Raw genomic sequence first — 19,848 nt, forward strand, 5'->3', positions numbered from 1 at the left:
AAATACCGGGAGCATGCACAAATCAGTGCAAACGAAGAAACTAGATGAAGGATAGTCAAAATAAGGACGCAACTGCTGCCCATAAAATGTAACCTCTCGGAGAAATGGTTAAGGTGCCGATTTGGGAGACCTGCACCCCAGCTGTGCTGCGAGCACACAGGGATACGACAGGGAGTCTGTGACACTTGATCTAGGCCACAAATGAAGTGAGTTTGGAGGGCTCTGTCTAGTCCAAGGTGGGCATCTGACCTCATCACTCCTTCACTTGGCAGTTCAGCACAATTGGCAGGAGCAAGGCATGGCTGGGATAGAGGGACTGTTGCCGGGCAGAATAACTGGAAGAGCAGCACTGTGAAATCAACTTGGCCGTGACCAATGCCATTTATCTCTCATTTCCAGGAAAGTTCAGAGCCCTCCTCCCCTGGCTCTCACACCCCTCCACTAGCGCAAAAGACTTGCCCTTGAGATGCCACTCTACAGGCATTGCACAGCACATAAGAGGATACTTTACATGTGACTCGCTGCAGAGCTACTTGGAACATGACTGAATTATCTGTGCTACTCCTCCAAAAGGAAGGCATTGCTTACTCCACTCCTGTGCTGGTGAGCCTGAGTCTGCAGTGTTGTGCAAAAGTTTGCTGGGAAACTCAGCCCTCAGACTTGCCAACTGTCCTGCTCTGACTGCCCCCCAGTTTAAAATGCTCCTAAATGAGTACAGTTCTTCAAGTTCCTGCTAAAGTCTTACCTACCCCAGGGGGTGGGGAGGTGCCCTGGTTTCAACCATCAGTGGAACTGCACTGGGGCAAACCCCATAGGGCAGACAGGCTAAGCTGTGATTTGCACTGATGCAGGTTACCCTGCTTTCTAGTTCACTCTAGGCGTTTGCACTGATGCTGCATCAGTGGCTGGCCACCAATGGCTAACATGGGGGCAACATTCACCCCAGTGGTGCAGACAAAGCTGAAGGACAGTAATGTTACATGGCCATAAGTTTGCATCCTGCAAACATTTACCTCTGTGAGTAACTTTATTATTGGGAGCAGCCACACTGAAGTCAATGGAAGTGAGCAGTCAGGAGATCTATCTGGGTGCATAAAGCTACTCTCATGAGTAAGGATTTGCTGGGTCGGGGTCTTCGGTAGATTTTCCTTTCATCTTCCCTCCTAGTATCCTAATGACACAAACAGAACTGTACATTAATCCTCCGCGTTAAGAACCTATGTTAACTAGAAAGGGGGAGTATGTGACATCCTTATTGTGGGCCTGACCCTGAGATATAAATTGATCTGGCCTGGAAGTGAGCACCTCAACTCCCATGTGTGTCCCTGGGAAATCGAGAGCACTCAGCATTAGGAAGGAGCCGGCCATAAAGGTATATTAGCTTGCACAAGGGATATGTCGACACTGCAATTAGACACCCGCGGCGGGCGGGGCTGAGGCAAAGGGGCAGTTTATTTGTGGTGTTGGACAGCAGCCTGAGCTCTGGGCCCCTACCACCTTGCAGAGTCCTAAAGCCGGGGCTCCAGCCCGAACATCTGCAATTAAACAGCCCCTTAGCCTGAGCCCCGCAAGCCCAAGTCAGCTGGCACGGGCCGGTCGCAGGCTTTTAGTTGCAACACAGACTTCCCCAACATTTTCGTTCTAGTGGCTGCTGCTAAAGGGTTCTGACACCAGAGCCCATAACAGAAAGGATCAATATGGTGCCAGCCGGGAGCGGGCTTGAGAGCGACTGGTGGCATAAATAAGGGACACGTGCCAGGCCACCGTGAGCCTCCTGCTTTTCCGAGTGCTTGCTCAGCCTGCCTGTGCTAATCCCAGCATAATTAAAGTCCCTTTTTCTCTTTCAGATGTAGCAGCAAGCGATTAATCCCACCGAGGGAAATCTCCAGGCTACAAAAGGCTCTCAGGCAGCTGCCCTGAATTACCCCAGCTGTGATTTCAAAGGAGGAACGCCACCAAGGAGAAGACATCTGTGCAATCAAACACCATGAAACCAGGGATTGCCTTAACCTAGTAACACTCAGGCAGATTTATGCTGACATTTGAGGCTGGTGTCTGCAAGTGACAGCAATCTCTCAGGTGCAGCAACCACCAACTGTCTCTCGAAGGACCTCCTGGCAGCTGGCAATGCCACACACATAGCGCTGAGACATTTGTTGTTAATCTCCAAAGCCAACATGCTCCCTTATCACACAGGGTGGCCCCCTCCAAGTTTACTCTGCAAGCCACATTAGCTATTGATGTAGCTGGAGATATATGTGCACGGGTTACATTGACGCAGGAATGGAAAACGTGGGCCAGAGTGTGGCTCCTTGGGGTTGCACACATGTACCCTCAAACCCAATATAGTGCACACTGGGCCAGACTGTCCCTTCATCTCCTCCCAGCCTTTATTCTTTCCCGTGGACACAAACTGTCCCGAAAATGGCAGGGAAGAGATAGGGCCAGTATCCCATCCCCCTGCCCTTGGCACTGGCTCTTTGAGCTAACTGGCAGGGAAGAGGATGCTCACTGCACCATTGCAGGGGTGGCAGGACATGGCATACACTCTATCCTGTGTTCCTTGGTGCTTAGGGAAGGATTGTGTCTCCGCACTACCCCTTCTGCACTATTCAGAGCTGTAGCTCATCAAGCCCTATGTGAGCAGCTGAGCACACACAGTCCCTGTTGATGCCAGGGGAGCCGGGCATGCCCATGAGCTCTCCATCCACGCCTTTAGAGGTACTGTACTAAAGAAGAGCATTGCATACAACATAGATAACCCCCGAAAATCAAATACAACAGAACTCAGACTGCCCCACTGGGTTTCCCATCTGAACTACTCGAATCAGATCAGCTTCACAGGATTGCAGTCGACAACCAGAAACCAGCCTGGCTTTGGTCAGACCCGTCCCAGAGATTCATGGGAAATGCTGCAAACCTCAGCAAGATGTTCTGGGAATTTGGCCTGTGGCTTGAAAAACAATGAAAAACAAAAGCAGGGGAATTTCATGTGATCTAGGCTTTCACAAGAACAAAGAACATAAGAACGGCTACACTGGGTCAGACCAAAGGTCCATCGAGCTCAGTATCCTGTCCTCCGACAGTGGCCAATGCCAGGTGCCCCAGAGGGAATGAACAGAACAGGTAATCACCAAGTGATCCGCCCCCTGTCACCCATTCCCAGCTTCTGGCAAACAGAGGCTAGGGACACAATCCCTGCCCATCCTGGCTATTAGCCATTGATGGATCTATCTGCCATGAATTATCTAGTTCAGGGGTGGCCAACCTGTGGTTCCGGAGCCCCATGTGGCTCTTCAGAAGTTAACATGCGGCTCCTTGTCTAGGCACCGACTCTGGGGCTGGAGCTACAAGCGCCAACTTTCCAAAGTGCCGGGGGGTGCTCATTGCTCAACCCCTGGCTCTGCCACATGCCCTGCCCCCACTCCACCCCCTCCCGCCCCCTCCCCTGAGCCTGCCATGCCCTCGCTCCTCCCCACACCCGCCCAGAGCCTCCTGCACGCCATGGAACAGCTGATCAGGAGGTGCGGGGAGGGAGCGGGAGGCGCTGGTCGGTGGGGCTGCCAGTGGGCGGGAGCGGGGTGGGAGGAGCTATGGGGGGGGCAGGGGCTGCTGACGTATTACTGTGGCTCTTTGGCAATGTACATTGGTAAATTCTGGCTCCTTCTCAGGCTTAGGTTGGCCACCCCAATCTAGTTCTTTTTTGAACCCTGCTTTAATCTTGGCCTTCACAACATCCTCTGGCAAGGAGTTCCACAGGTTGACTGGGCATTGTGTGAAGAAATGCTTCCTTTTGTTTATTTTAAACCTGCTGCCTATTAATTTAATTTGGTGAACCCTACTTCTTGTATTATGAGAAGGAGTAAATAACACTTCCTTATTTACTTTCTCCTCACCAGTCATGATTTTATAGATCTCTATCATATCCCTCCACCTTAGTCATCTTTTTTCCAAGCTGAAAAGTCCCAGTCTTATTAATCCCTCCTCACATGGAAGCTGTTCCATACCCCTAATCATTTTTGTTGCCCTTTTCCAAACCTTTTCCAATTCCAATATACCTTCTTTGAGGTGGGGTGACCACATCTGCACACAGTATTCAAGATGTGGGCATACCATGGATTTATATAGATCCAATATGATATCCTCTGTCTTATTATCTATCCCTTTCTTAATGATTCCCAGCATTCTGTTTGCTTTTATGACGGCCGCTGCACACTGAGGGGATGTTTTCAGAGAACTATCCACAATGATGCCAAGATCTCTTTCTTGAGTGGTAACAGCTAATTCAGACCCCATCATTTTATATGTACAGTTAGGATTATGTTTTCCAATGTGCATTACTTTGCACAAAGACAGTTCCTCACAGCTATGCATATAACAGTGATAAGTCCAAACTGGAAACTTGTAATCAAATTAAAAGCTTGAGATCTGGGTCCATACTTTGTAGTTTGGGCCTGACCTAGAAATCCAGCTTTGAACTGCACAGCTCCAGTCTTTCCATGCTCTTTCTGCTGCCGGCTTGGCAGGCCTTTTCTCCTTTTCATTCCACAAGCCTATGTTCACTCCTCAGCGACTCCTCCACCCAGGAGCTTGGTATGGCTTCAGTAGTGCTTCAAATCAACCAGAAAGGGCACTAAATACTGCGTTCACACAGTGAACTAGTCAAGCTTTTACTTGCTCCAGGTAGGAAGAAAAATTCCTACCAGAGTAATAAATAAATTGCTAATTACAGAACTGTTCAGACAGGCACCTTCTCTTTTGGGACGGTCTGACTGCAATTACCAGAGCAGAATTCCCAGCTGAACGTGCGTCTCACTGCAACTGCAAGGAACTTGTTAGCCATAACTTTCCCATGAGAGATTGTTTTCCTATAGCTTAATTTCCTTTTAAGTGAATGTACATGCCCTGTGAGCTTTTCAAGAGCTAAACACTTGCAGAGGCTTTAACAGAATTGGCTGCTTCAACCGAAGACGATTTTTCAGTGCTGATGAAAATTGTGGCACTTAGAGCCCCGGAAACTGAAGTTCTTTGATTAACCACAGCCTGGGATGCAAATATGCATGCTTCCTCATCCTGTCCCCTTCCGATATCTTTCAATACTGACCCAGAGGGACCATCTCTAGGGGAGAGAGCAGACTCTAGCCTATATGGCTTCTCTTAGTCCTTAGCTGAGACTGTCAATTGGTGGCAGGGATGTGAATGCCTGCAATAGGGACTGGATTGAGACCACACATTCATTTCATACAAGGTATTAAACTGTCACCATAGTATGGTCAACTTTCAGCCCCTGCAAACCCTAGCCAGATTTGATCCGGAGAACCAGAGACAAAAAACTTGCTTGTCTCTAAGTATCAATACCCCAAGTCGTCTAGGCCCCATCCTTGCTGGAGAAGTGTGTCCAAGACTGAAACCCTTTTGTTAAGCAATGACACTAGCTCTTCATCCCCGTAGGTAGGTCTTTCACGTAGGGCCTGTCAAATGTGTTTTGTCCCAGTTGCAGACCCACTCCGACATCCTCGGTTGGGAAGCTGGGCATGAGCTTTGATCCCAGCATGTTGAATTCACTTTGCTGACTTCACAAAATAGTCTGAGAGGTTTGTAAAGTCCTTCAAGGTTTACCCAACCCCCCTCACCCCCCCACTGCTCCAGGAGTTAGACAGGACACTGTGACCTGTGAGATAAAAGCAGGAAGGCATTGCTGTGCTCTGTTTTTATCAGAACAAATACAAGCACAGCACATAACTGCCGTGCACACAATCAGATAATGGGAGGGTCCTGCTAGTCTGCCCGGGAGCCAGCAAGACAAAGGCAAGAGGCTAACAAGTGTGTGCGTGGCAATCTAATCTCCTTCTCCTGCAGGCCCACCCACTGCAAGGCCACTAGTTAATTAGTTCCATTAGCAGAATGGAAGAAGATCAATGCACACAAATGAGTTGGTCTAATGGTGCCAATTTGCCTCTTGAGTGTATACACACAGGGCTCTATCACACTAAAGTGAAGTGAGGGTGGTAGCAGTATATCCGGGAGATCAAGAACGTCCATGGGGGAGGAAGAATGGCCTTGCAGTTCAGTCACTGGACTGGGAGTAAGGAAACCTGAGCTCAGTATCCAGCTCCATCATAGACTTCTATTGTAACCTTGAAAAAGTCACTTAATCACTGTGTGCCTGGGGTCCTGCTATGTCAAATCAGGATAACCATACAGCTTTACTGTGCATCTATTCCACACCCAGCCTAGCACAGTGAGACCCTGATCCTGGTTGGGGCCTGTAGGCAGAGTTAAGGTTAAACACACAAGACACCCAGACCTTTTCAACTATGGAAGTCATAGAATCATAGAATCATAGAATATCAGGGTTGGAAGGGACCTCAGGAGGTCATCTAGTCCAACCCCCTGCTTAAAAGCAGGACCCATCCCCAATTAAATCATCCCAGCCAGGGCTTTGTCAAGCCTGACCTTAAAAACTTCTAAGGAAGGAGATTCCACCACCTCCCTAGGCAACGCATTCCAGTGTTTCACCACCCTCCTAGTGAAAAAGTTCTTCCTAATATCCAACCTAAACCTCCCCCACTGCAACTTGAGACCATTACTCCTTGTCCTGTCCTCTTCCACCACTGAGAATAGTCTAGAACCATCCTCTCTGGAACCACCTCTCAGGTAGTTGAAAGCAGCTATCAAATCCCCCCCCAGTCTTCTCTTCCGCAGACTAAACAATCCCAGTTCCCTCAGCCTCTCCTCATAAGTCATGTGTTCCAGACCCCTAATCATTTTTGTTGCCCTTCGCTGGACTTTTTCCAATTTATCCACATCCTTCTTGTAGTGTGGGGCCCAAAACTGGACACAGTACTCTAGATGAGGCCTCACCAATGTCGAATAGAGGGGGACGATCACGTCCCTCGATCTGCTCGCTATGCCCCTACTTATACATCCCAAAATGCCATTGGCCTTCTTGGCAACAAGGGCACACTGCTGACTCATATCCAGCTTCTCGTCCACTGTCACCCCTAGGTCCTTTTCCGCAGAACTGCTGCCTAGCCATTCAGTCCCTAGTCTGTAGCTGTGCATTGGGTTCCTCCGTCCTAAGTGCAGGACCCTGCACTTATCCTTATTGAACCTCATCAGATTTCTTTTGGCCCAATCCTCCAATTTGTCTAGGTCTCTCTGTATCCTATCCCTGCCCTCCAGCGTATCTACCACTCCTCCCAGTTTAGTATCATCCGCAAATTTGCTGAGAGTGCAATCCACACCATCCTCCAGATCATTTATGAAGATATTGAACAAAACCGGCCCCAGGACTGACCCCTGGGGCACTCCACTTGACACCGGCTGCCAACTAGACATGGAGCCATTGATCACTACCCGTTGAGCCCGACAATCTAGCCAACTTTCTACCCACCTTATAGTGCATTCATCCAGCCCGTACTTCTTTAACTTGCTGACAAGAATACTGTGGGAGACAGTGTCAAAAGTCCAGTTAAAGTAGCCAACCTACCTCAACTCTACCGCAGTAGACCTCTGCTCTTCCATGACTGTGCTGAGAATGCGCACCACAGAACCTGGGCTCTGTATTGTGTTTCCTACACGTACATAGAAACATAGAATTGTAGAACTGGAAGGGACCTCGAGAGGTCATCTAGTCCAGTCCCCTGCACTCATGGCAGGACTAAATATTATCTAGACCATCCCTGATGGGTGTTTGTCTAACCTGCTCTTAAAAATCCCCGATGATGGAGATTCCACAACCTCCCCGGGCAATTTATTCCAGTGCTTAACCACCCTGACAGTTAGGAAGTGTTTCCTAATGTCCAACCTAAACCTCCCTTGCTGCAATTTAAGCCCATTGCTTCTTGTCCTATCCTCAGAGGTTAAGAAGAACAATTTTTCTCCCTCCTCCTTGTAACAACCTTTTATGTACTTGAAAACTATTCTCATGTCCCCTCTCAGTCTTCTCTTCTCCAGACTAAACAAAGCCAATTTTTTCAATCTTCCCTCAGAGGTCATGTTTTCTAGACCTTTAATCATTTTTGTTGCTCTTCTCTGGACTTTCTCCAATTTGTCCACATCTTTTCTGAAATGTGGTGCCCAGAACTGGACACAATACTCCAGCTGAGGCCTAATCAGCGCGTAGGAGAGTGGAAGAATTACTTCTTGTGTCTTTCTTACAACACTCCTGCTAATACATCCCAGAATGATGTTTGCTTTTTTGCAGCAGTGTTACGCTGTTGACTCATATTTAGCTTGTGATCCACTATGACCCCCAGATCCCTTTCCACAGTACTCCTTCCTAGGCAGTCATTTCCCATTTTGTATGTGTGCAACTGATTGTTCCTTCCTAAGTGGAGTACTTTGCATTTGTCCTTATTAAATTTCATCCTATTTAATTCAGTCCATTTCTCCAGTTTGTCCAGATCATTTTGAATGTTATTCCTGTCCTCCAGAGCACCTCCAATCCCTCCCAGCTTGGTATTGTCTGCAAACTTTATAAGTGTACTCTCTATGCCGTTATCTAAATCATTGATGAAGATATTGAACAGAACTGGACCCAGAACCAATCCCTGCAGGACGCCACTTGTTATGCCTTTCCAGCCTGACTGTGAACCACTGATAACGACTCTCTGGGAACATAGCTTGTCTCTGACACCAAGCATCAACTTTTCCTTTAAAACACTCAAATTTCATGAGCGCAGCATGTGAGGTTTGCATATGGAGACGTGGCAACTTTGGAAAATTGGTAGCCGCACAGAACTGCAGGTCCCAGTCCTGTGAGGTGCTGAACTCCTCCTGTGAGACGCTGCAGGGGGCTCAGTTCCCCCTGCCCTGAGAGGAGTAACAATCTCTCACAACTAGTTCAACAAGAAATTCTTTACTTTCTGCTGCATGTTCTTATCATTTCATTTTTCTAGGCTAACACCCAATACATGCCATATAATTCGGGATCTTCCCAGCCAAGGACAATTTCTGAGCAGAAGGTCAATCCATCTAACACAAACAGGCCTTGACAAGGTCCCTGATAGGGGCTGATACAGGACAGAGAAATGCAAAGCTCAACGGTGTTTTAAAAAGACTGTTACTAGCTGTGGCCAGTTCTTCAGAATGTGTAAGCATTCACTCCCCTTCCTGCTTCCACGCCTCTAGGCTCTTCAGAGCTCCAAGGAGCTCCCCGGTTTGACTTGCTACGCTTCCATTGCCCTTAAATCACCATTTTGTGCCAGCCAAAGGGGGCTCAACACGGCTTACAGTACCCCATTAATTTATTTATTCTGTGACCCGCTTGGTGAGACAAAAGCTCCTCCCGTAGACTAGCTCCTCCTCCAATATCGCCCAAGGCTCATTCTGCAGCTCACAAGGGAAGAGTCCATAGACCATGATCTGAGAACCACAGCTCTAGAGTGCGTCAGCATCCTCATTGGATTATCCAGGGGGTTCACCACAGGCTAGGAGATTTGTCCAGGGATGACTCATTTCTCAAATGTGGTTGCTGTGACTACCCAGGGTTGTGAGGAACCTCGCTACCACCTGCCCTTAATGTGGGGCAGCCTTTCTGGGCCTGCTGTGGGTCAGATCCACCAGCAGCCTCTGACAACACAAGCGCTGCCTTCCAGGCTGCAGGCCTCACTGTCTTGGTACAGGCGATAGCCATACACCAACCCTGAGTCCTCCGAACTTCCCTCTGGAGTGGCCAGCCTCCGATCCACTGGACACTCAGAGAATTCCCAGCCGCTCTGTTCCCAAAGGAACAGGACAGCCCAGCTTACCAGTTACACCTTAGAAGACGGCTCCGCTTAACTCACAGCACGGAGATTTGTTGATAGAGAAAGCAAGTGTACGTTTATTTAACAAAGAACCGAGTTTCAAATGCTGGCGAGCAGAAATATTGGAAACAAAGAGTTCCAAATAAAATAAAAACGTCACATGCATACTAGAGCCTAAACTTAACTAATAAGGCACAGCTGTATCATCAAGAGCAAAAGCTCACCCAAGACCTTCTAGCATAGAGCAGCAAGCTTGGCTGGGATCTTCTGTTCCTGAAACAAGCATGCTGCCATCTTCCTTTCTCAGTGGAAAGATGCTGAGTATTTCTGTTTCTACAGTTATAGCTCAAAAATCCATCATCTCCACTTGCACACAGAACCCTGCTTCCACCCAACTCTCCCACTGCTTGTGTTTTTCTGTCTAGGATCTCCCGTGAAGACACTGATCATAAGAATATAAGAATGGCCTTGAGGGGTCAGACGAATGGTCCATCTAGCCCATATCCTGTCATCCGACAGTGTCTGGGGCCAGATGCTTCAGAGGGAGTGAACAGAAAAGGGCAATTATCGAGTGATCCATCCAGTCCCAGCTTCTGGCAGTCAGAGATTTAGGAACATCCAGAGCATGGGGCTTGCCCCTGATCATCTTAACTAACAGCCATCAATGGACCTATCCTCTGTGAACTTATCTCTTTTTTGAACCCAGTTATATTTCTGGCCTTCACAACGTCCTCTGGCAATGAGTTCCACAGGTTGACTGTGTGTTATGTAAAGTACTTCCTTATGTTTGTTTTAAACCCGAGGCCTATTAATTTCATTGGGTGACCCCTGGCTCTTGCATTACATGAAGGGGTAAATAACACTTTTCTATTCACTTTCTCCACACCATTCATTGCACTCACTTGATTAGCATTTTGCTCAGACTGTAAGTGGGTGCCTATTGTGAACCATACAACACTCAATTTACATGTGAACAGACAGACAGACAAACATCTCTTGCCTGAAAGAAACCTGTTTCTCACCTTTGCTGGTCACCAGCCCCAAGTCACAGACCTTAAGAGCATAATGATCAGTATCTCTATATGACTCCTTACATATTATCCATATATATGTGTCGCAATGATTACAGGGGTCAGTTTGATGCAGGCTTTCATTGGAGAACTTTCATGACACTCTTTGAGTGAACTAGTATATAGATATCAGTGCCAGGGGACCCCTGTAACCCTTATGAATGCCTGTGCCCTCTGCCTGTTGGCATCACGAGGTCCCTGCATCACAGCTGCCCAACAAGAAAACATGGTTTTCCCAATGTATTTGCAGCTCCAGTGAGTTATTTTTTAAAATGCAGGTTGTGTTGTGTGTGTTGGGTCTTCAGGACAAACCTCAGACCTCGAAAGCTCTGTTATAAATCCAAACCTCGTAATTTTGGCCTGGGTTCTAAGTTTGACAAATGAGTTATTAATTATTATTATTATTTGTATTTCATTAGGGCTTAGAGGCACCAGTCAAGATCAAGGTCTCGGGTTAGGTTTCATACAAACATATAAAGAGGCCCTGCCCTGAATCAAAATAGACAAGACGGACAAAGGAATGGTTATTACCCCCTTTAACAGATGAGGAACTTGGGCACTAAGCCATCAGATGATTTGTCTGAAGTCACACACAAAGCCTGTGCAGGAACCGAACCCTGATTTCCCCAGTCCCAGTCCAGTGTCTAAACAACAAGTCCAGCTTTCTTCAGGATCCTTCTACACTTTTAACAGCACAATTGCATCTTATTATTATTATTATTATTTATTTGTATTACTGTGGACACCTAGGAGCCCCAGTGCTAAGCGCTGCACAAACACAGAATGAAGGGCTGGTCTATACTGAAAAATCCGCCCCCCTAAGAGACGTAGCTATGCCAACCTAGCCCCCCCGTGTAGACAGCACTAGGTTGACGGAAGAATTCTTCTGTTGACGTAACTCCCAGCTCTCCAGGAGGCAGATTAAGGACAGTGACGGAAGAACCCCTCCTACCACTGTAGTGAGTGTGTCTGTTGAAGCACTCTAAGTGTAGACATACCCCAAAAGACAGTCCCTGCTCAGAAGAGCTGACTTCTAATCCACATCTGTTTGTTCTGTAAACTAATTATCATTGCTAATGCAACACGGGCCTAAATCTCAAAATGGAGCCTGTTCAAGCCCTGAACGTGTGAGTGTAAATGTGTAATTGCATGCAAAAGTCACCATTTTCTCATATAACGACCCATTTTGCATATGCACATCTACGTTTGTGCATGCTAATTTGGGATTAATAAATTCGGTTGTCCTGACTTTTACACATTGCCTTATTTTTGTCATTGACAAATAATTCCAACAAAACTGGAGGCTGAGTTAAGCCTTCTTTAACAGGCACATGTGTACGTTTTATGGGTGTGCTTTTGATGGCCAGCTTAGAAAAATTAGCTCAAGACTGCCATGTCAAGCTTCAGATCTGTTTAATTCCTTCTTTATCAGTGCAGGAATGAATTCCCTTCTATAAAACTTAATCCTCTTTACAATCACGTGTTACAACACCAGACTTTCAAGTTCCCCTTTGATAAGCCCTGTTTTGCACTGGAGAGAATTTAAGAAATGAATTGAGGTCTTAGTACCGCCAGTTTGTTTTCTTAATGAGGGGGGAAAAAACTTAGAAATGTAAAAAATAAAATGTTGAGATATTAGCAAACATTCTGGTGCTGTGCGAGACCATTTAGTATTAAGTCCTGATTTAGGTGACTAATACTGGATAGAGTAAACACACTTTTTTCACACGAGATTGTAAAACCAAACCAGGAAATTAAGCAAATTATTTTAACTCTGATAGACTGGTTCTTACAACCAGGCTTCCAAAATGTTGCAGAACTTGTGTTTGATTCCTACTGCAAGAAATAAAACAAAGGACGCCAGCTGCAAACTCTCTGGACATACAGAAACTGGCAACAGTAGGTGGAACACTGCAATGCTTATACAAAACCGTCTAGCTCACCTATGAATTTCATATAACAGGTAACGTTTCCACTGAAGCAGAAAAAAAAAAATCCTTTCTAGTGAACTGAAGTATGTTTTTATAAGTGGGGCGCTGGGAATATTTCCACTCAGTGCCAAGAGTTAAGAATTCCAAACAAAATGCTGATTACAAAGTTATATTTGAATGTCGGGAAATTTCAACCAAATGTGCAAAGATGCTGATTGAAACTCTTGTGACCATGTTCAAAATACATTGCTTCAGTGGCTCTGAGGAATTAAAGGGTTCAACTGCCAATCGGTTGCAGCTCTGTAATTCCTAAATCAATAAATTAGAAACATTACAATTTAGTCAATGTCTTTTCCTTTCCTTTTTTCCTCATTGTTTCGAGCAGTAAAGTGCTGCTGGCTCAGAAAATTACTCAAGCAAGAAAAGAAAGGCATCTCGGCTGCAAACTGTGGAACTAGCATGCTAACAAATATCATGCTCTAAATAGAACTGACTCTGTGAAGGACAAAAGGTTTGATATTTAACACTGAGACCTGTATTTACATACTTGTCAACGGACGGGAAAAAATGGGTACATGGCTTTGTATGCTCACTTTTGTACTGATGTATAATACAGCGTAATCCCCTCAACTCTTCCAAACCCAGCAGTTGGGCTTGATCAGTACTTAGATGGCTGATTTCCAAGGAAGCCCCAGTTACTGATCCTGTATGTGATGCAGCTCCCTGTGAATCAATTCTGAACCAAAACTCCATTGTGGCGCTCTGGGTATTGTGTCTCTCTTCAAGTGAGATGTACAGCAACACTCTGACTGTGAAAGGTTGCAAGGAATGTTATAGAGGGTGTTTGCCCCAGTGCCCTGATTAAACTCCAACTCAGGTAATTACAGTCCACCTCTCTAAATTATCCTTGAAATTTCAACTGGAAATGATGTTCATTACTCCCTGACTCTACTGTGGGGTAATCTGACTGTGTGCGTTTGTGAAGCTAGACTTCAGTGGTAGATCAAGCAACCCATGTAGATCAGCTTGCTATGTAAGTAAATCATTTTGAAACAAAAAGTGCTATACTCATATAAAATACTAGGTGTTTTAGTATTCCCTCTTCCAAAACTGCATCGCATTGGCAGGAAAAAACCTCCTTTACCAATGTCGACAGCAGAATGATTACCTGGAGGGAGAGCATGCAGAAAGAAACAGGAAAGCCACTATCAGTGAAGTGAGAAAGTGAGTGTGTGTGTGAAGGGAAGGGAGAGGACAGAAGTGGAAAGCTTCAGCTTTGATAAGTGCAATGAAATGCAGTGTCACTGCATTAGGGATGAGATGCTCCAGCTCTCCTATTTTTTTTCCCTTTTCCATCTTTTCCTGTTCTTTGCAATCACTGCACTGGAAATACTGGCATACACCCATCTATCCCAGTCTAATTCAAGTACTGACTACAGCAAGGCAGGTCAAATGGTTAAAGCACAGGCCTGCGAATTTTGGCTGTGCCACAGACTTGGTGCAAGTCACTTAGACCACTCTGTGCCTCAGTTTCTCCATTTGTAAAATGGGGCTAGTACTACTTCCCTACCCCACACATGATGAGGAGTTGCGTGATTTACTACTGATGTTTGTCAAGTGCACTGGAATGGGAGATACTAAACTGATGGACAAAGTGTTACAACAAAGCTATTATCCTGTATCTAAGTGCAACTGAGTGCACTATAAAAGACCTCATTTGGGTTCTGAAAAGGGACTGCAAAAAGAGCAGCTTTTGTCACTGTAGATACTGTATCTGCTCCTTCTGTGCTTTCCAAATCTCATCTGCTTAGTGTGCTTTTAAATGTCATTATTATGGCCAGCCACGCAGGGCTAGTATAGTTGAGAAGTGGGACCTGGATTCTAGTCTGCCTCAGGCACCAGGAAAATCAAGTTCAGCTATATTCTGATTCCAGGATCCTTCTTGTAGAGGATGTGCAAGCCAGAGAGAATGCAGCTTGCTTTTCAGAGCCTGGCACGCAGCATAATCGTGTTTTGACTTGCAGACCTGAACAAGCTTTTGTCTCATTTATTTAAATCATTTATAAAGTGCCCAAAGTCAAAACAGCCCCTTGGTAAATAAAATTAGACACTAGTGAAAAGAATGGAAATTGAGCTGGACAACCTAGTCATAGACCCCCCCAGCTTCCACCCTCGACCTCCCACCTACTCAGAAAAATACAGGGAAGAGGAGACATTAGCCAGTCATTAATAAATGTACCCAAGCAAGAAGGGTTTACCGTGGATGCTGATTGCCACACAAGAACCTGTAGGGGTGTCTTCCGTGGAAAATTCTACAGGCACGGCTCTGTCCTCTCCCTCTATGATTCTAAGAGGGCCCCACTCCCTGCCTGATCCAAACCTTGGAGTGGTGAGCAAAGTCAACACAGCCTATCTCAGCCCTGTGAGCACCACAGTCCTCGGTTATAAGGCAGCGAGTAACCACAAAGCCTGACAAGACATAGTCACTTCTCTGGTTCTAATTCAACCCGGGTTGTAGGTGCCAAGAACTTGGGGGTCCATGGAGCCTCTTACTACTGGGAAGTGAGGGGGAAGAAATGGAAAAGTGACTGTGTCGCTTCACCCAGTTAAGCCTAGCTCAGAGGTTGGCAGTGGCAAGAGGCAGTGAACAAAGGAGGGAGTGGAATCAGTTTAGCAAATCTCAATGGGATAGTTTGTCATCCAGCTTCTTGAAAATGCAGCCAATGTAAATGATGATCAGAAGTAATCTGCCTTTCCTGGCTTCCTGGTTAATCCCATCTGGGACTCTGCAACCATTCTCTTCCCTGTTCTCTGTACAGCCCATTTAAGGCTGTACAATGGACACGCCCAACAAGTAAACACACCTAAGGCCAAGGTCACTTGTAGCCACAGTGTATTCAGGTTATTAAAAGTCTTTAACCAGTGCAGCTTTATCACCCTCCTCTTTTAGAGAATAAAAGGAAATGATCGGCGATGGGAAAGAACAGGGGATTTTCTTGTTTCTATGCTGTTTGTTATTCAAAGGGACAATTTAAAATCTACAACACTGCTTGGAGACGGCAGTGTTCTAGACACACACAGACATTAATGCCGGAAGCACAACACCCATCATGAGTGACTCTTCCAATGTTATGCATCCCAAGCATATTAAACCAGTACAACCCTACAGTGCCAAACCGGTAATTGTGAGCCGGCATAAAGGTAACGATAGCCTTGGGCCTCATTATGTATTACTGTTGTTGTTAAAGTAGCCCCCAAAGGTGCCAATCAGAAGCAGGGCCCCCTTAGTTAGTGTTAGGTGCTGTACAAACACACAGGAAGATACAGTCCCTGCCTCAAAGAGCTTACAGTCACAGGCCCCAATCCTTAACCCACACTTGCTTAAACTGAAGCACATGAGCACTCCCCTAATAATAACCTATCAGGGGAAGTATTCACATGAATCCCAGTGGCATTGCACTGCCACGCAGACAGAGCCAGTGCACAGGCAGACGGTCCATTGAGTTCCAGCTGGATCATGAGGATTTAGTGGGGTGCAGGGCTGATGGGGGCAGGCGTTTTCTTACCTAGCTAGGTGCTACGAAGGCATGCTCATCAGCATGTGTTCTGAGCCCTTATCTCTTGGTCTCAATCTCCTTCCGTTCCTTTAGGGGGCCATGTAGGAACTACAACAGTATGGAGAGCACTTGCATGACCAGTGCACACCTCTGTCAAACTTCTGAATGCCCCAAGAGTCTCAGATGGAGCCCTGAAGACCTGGATCGACAGCCACAGGTTGGATATCAGGGTTACAGCATAATTCCCCATAACGAATATCTGATTATGGAATTCACTATTAGTATATTACTGCTTCCTTATAGGAGATGGGGTCTCAGCTTGGGGGGCACCACCACCCTGCCCTTCCTGCCATGCACCTAGAGGAGAGGAAAGTGATCAGGAAGAGTCAGCATGGATTCACCAAGGGCAAGTCATGCCTGACTAATCTAATTGCCTTCTATGACGAAATAACTGGCTCTGTGGATGAGGGAAAAGCAGTGGACATGTTATTCCTTGACTTTAGCAAAGCTTTTGACACGGTCTTCCCACAGTATTCTTCCCAGCAAGTTAAAGACGTATGGGACGGATGAATGGACTATAAGGTGGATAGAAAGCTGGCTAGATCATTGGGCTCAACGGGTAGTGATCAATGGCTCCATGTCTAGCTGGCAGGAGTATCAAGCAGAGTGCCCCGGGGTCGGTCCTGGGGCCAGTTTTGGTCAACATCTTTATTAATGATCTGGATGATGGGATGGATTGCACCCTCAGCAAGTTTGCAGATGACACTAAGCTGGGGGGAGAGGTAGATACGCTGGAGGGTAGGGATAGGATACAGAGAGACCTAGACAAATTAGAGGATTGGGTCAAAAGAAATCTGATGAGGTTCAATAAGGACAAGTGCAGAGTCCTGCACTTAGGACGGAAGAATCCCATGCACTGCTACAGACTAGGGTCCAAATGGCTAGGCAGCAGTTCTGCAGAAAAGGACCTAGGGGTTACAGTGGACGAGAAGCTGGGTATGAGTCAACAGTGTTCCCTTGTTGCCAAGAAGGCCAATGGCATTTTGGGATGTATAAGTAGGGACATTGCCAGCAGATCACGGGACGTGATCGTTCCCCTCTATTTGGCATTGGTGAGATCACACCTGTTGTACTGTATCCAGTTTTGGTCCCCCCACTACAGAAGGGATGTGGAAAAATTGGAGAGTCCAGCGGAAGGCAACAAAAATGATTAGGGAACTGGAACACATGACTTATGAAGAGAGGCTGAGGGAACTGGGATTGTTTAGTCTGCGGAAGAGAAGAATGAGGGGGGATTTGATAGCTGCTTTCAACTACCTGAAAGCGGGTTCCAAAGAGGATGGATCTAGACTGTTCTCACTGGTAGCAGATGACAGAACAAGGAATAATGGTCTCAAGTTGCAGTGGGGGAGGTTTAGGTTGGATATTAGGAAAAACTTTTTCACTGGGAGGATGGTGAAGCACTGGAATGGGTTACCTAGGGAGGTGGTAGAAACTCCTTCCTTCGAGGTTTTTAAGGTCAGGCTTGACAAAGCCCTGGCTGGGATAATTCAGTTGGGGATTGGTCCTGCTTTGAGCAGGGGGTTGGACTAGATGACCTCCTGAGGTCCCTTCCAACCCTGATATTCTAGGATTCTATGATTCCCACATTGCTAAATGGGAAAGAGGTCCTGGCTAGATGAGGAGTTCCAAGAGGGTCTCAAAAAAGGGGGTGTTGGTATGGAAGAGGTTGAGAATCACAGTTACAGGATAAGTTTCAGAGTGGTAGCCATGTTAGTCTGTATCCTCGTTGTTTTTGCAGTTACAGGATAAGTATCTGTGGATTGCTATGAAGCTGCACATGACTAGCTGAGTAATTAACAACAATTTTGAGAACAGAATGATAACTGATGGCAAAGATATCCCCACAGCAATGCCAACACACCCCTGCAAACTGCATTAGCACACAGTAGTAGAAAGACTATAATTAGGAGTATTTCTGGGTGTAAGAATTCCCTCACAGCTTAAAACTGGCAGATAACACTTACATGCACACTGAGCTACACAAGCCAACAAAACAATGCAAAACTACACTGTACAATCTGTACGTTTTTAAAAGCAGTCGAGAATTATAGTGTCATTTACACTGCATGCATCATTGATGTCAGGCCTCCCTGTTCTTCGATGCATTTCTGCTATGTCTTGCATTTGCCTCTGTGAGTATCTTTAACTACTACATTTTACGATTTAAATCTTGCCTTTGAGCTGCATTTTGAAGCAGAACTGCCTACTGAGAAAGATAACTAACAACAAAAATTCACTCACATTCCTCCTTTTCTGCCCACGCGTCCCCCCACTGAAGCCCTTAGGCCCTCACCCAACTCCCACTCAAGTCAAAGGAGCTGCACCAGGTCCTCAGTGAACAAAAAGGGCTTAAGAAGTACAGTGCACAGGTGTTGTTCTGCTCCTTCTCACCAGTGTAAATTCTGCACCCAAAGAGCTTCATCAAGCATTTGAATGCAGCTTAGCTGATCAGATATTAAATTGTAGCTCTCCACACATAGTAATCCTACCTGTATGCAAACTGAAGCAACTTCAAACTAGATTTTCACACTGCATTTTGATAGTAAAGCAATGGGATGTGACTGAATGGGCAAACTGAACCCAATGTATTTTCTTCACTTCCATTTCATCTCCCTTTGCTAGTTCAAATGTGTCTTTTATCATTGGACATCTGCATACGCCAGTATTATTTCTTTAACAGCCCATCTATCCTCAGCATGAAGTAAGCATTTACTATTAAAAACACACATGGTGAGGAAGGTGAGGGCTTGGGGGATTTCTGAAGTCCTACACAAAAACAATCTTAATTTGTTCACCCTTTAGACACCAATGTCTCTCTTTTTCACTTCTGATTCATTGACCTTTTGCTTGTCTGAGTCATACAGAAGATAATCAGCATAAAATATATGACCTGAAGCTGCCGTTTCAAAGCAGTTTCCTACAGTTTGTCAAATACTGCAGTAACATCCAGTTCTCCTCTGGGTTTCTTAGAAATGAAACAGAAAAGCCATTCAACTACATGGCTGGCTGCCTTTCAGAGACAAGCCCCACTGCCTTGCTTGTGGTTTCAAGTACTTTTTTCTCCAGTTTGTGGGTACTGTATTCCTGACAAGCCCAGAAGCACCACTCGTAGAAAACAGAAGGAACTATGGCTCAGATTTTTAGAACTGCTTGCACAAAAATACATGCACAATTGCACACCTAATTTGCATACACACACTGTAATTGTGCATGCAAATCCGGTATGTGCATGCACAAAGAGCAATTAGATCCATAACTAGATATATGCGTTCACAAATACCCAGTTTGCAGAGACCAAGGATGGTTCTTGAGGTTAAGGCGTTGTACTGGGACTGAAGAACTCGGGATTCAGTTCTTGCCTCTGCCACAGACTTCCTTTGTGCTCACAGGTAAATAACGTAATGTCTCTTTACCTCAGCTCCTCATCTGTAAAACTGAGATAATACTTTCTTTTCCCCACCCCTTTGCCTGTTTA

General features: G+C 46.0%; 1 long non-coding RNA gene across 1 annotated transcript; it reads left to right on the forward strand.

Moving 5' to 3' along the window:
• The first annotated feature begins 352 nt into the window (after positions 1 to 352).
• Positions 353 to 13,943, forward strand: LOC144270385 (uncharacterized). The gene is made up of 3 exons (XR_013347151.1): positions 353 to 603; positions 1,848 to 3,126; positions 13,139 to 13,943. It is a non-coding gene; the product is annotated as an uncharacterized LOC144270385 (long non-coding RNA).
• Positions 13,944 to 19,848: the final 5,905 nt, after the last annotated feature.

Source organism: Eretmochelys imbricata, chromosome 9 (assembly GCF_965152235.1).
Source record: "Eretmochelys imbricata isolate rEreImb1 chromosome 9, rEreImb1.hap1, whole genome shotgun sequence".
NCBI lineage: Eukaryota > Metazoa > Chordata > Testudines > Cheloniidae > Eretmochelys > Eretmochelys imbricata.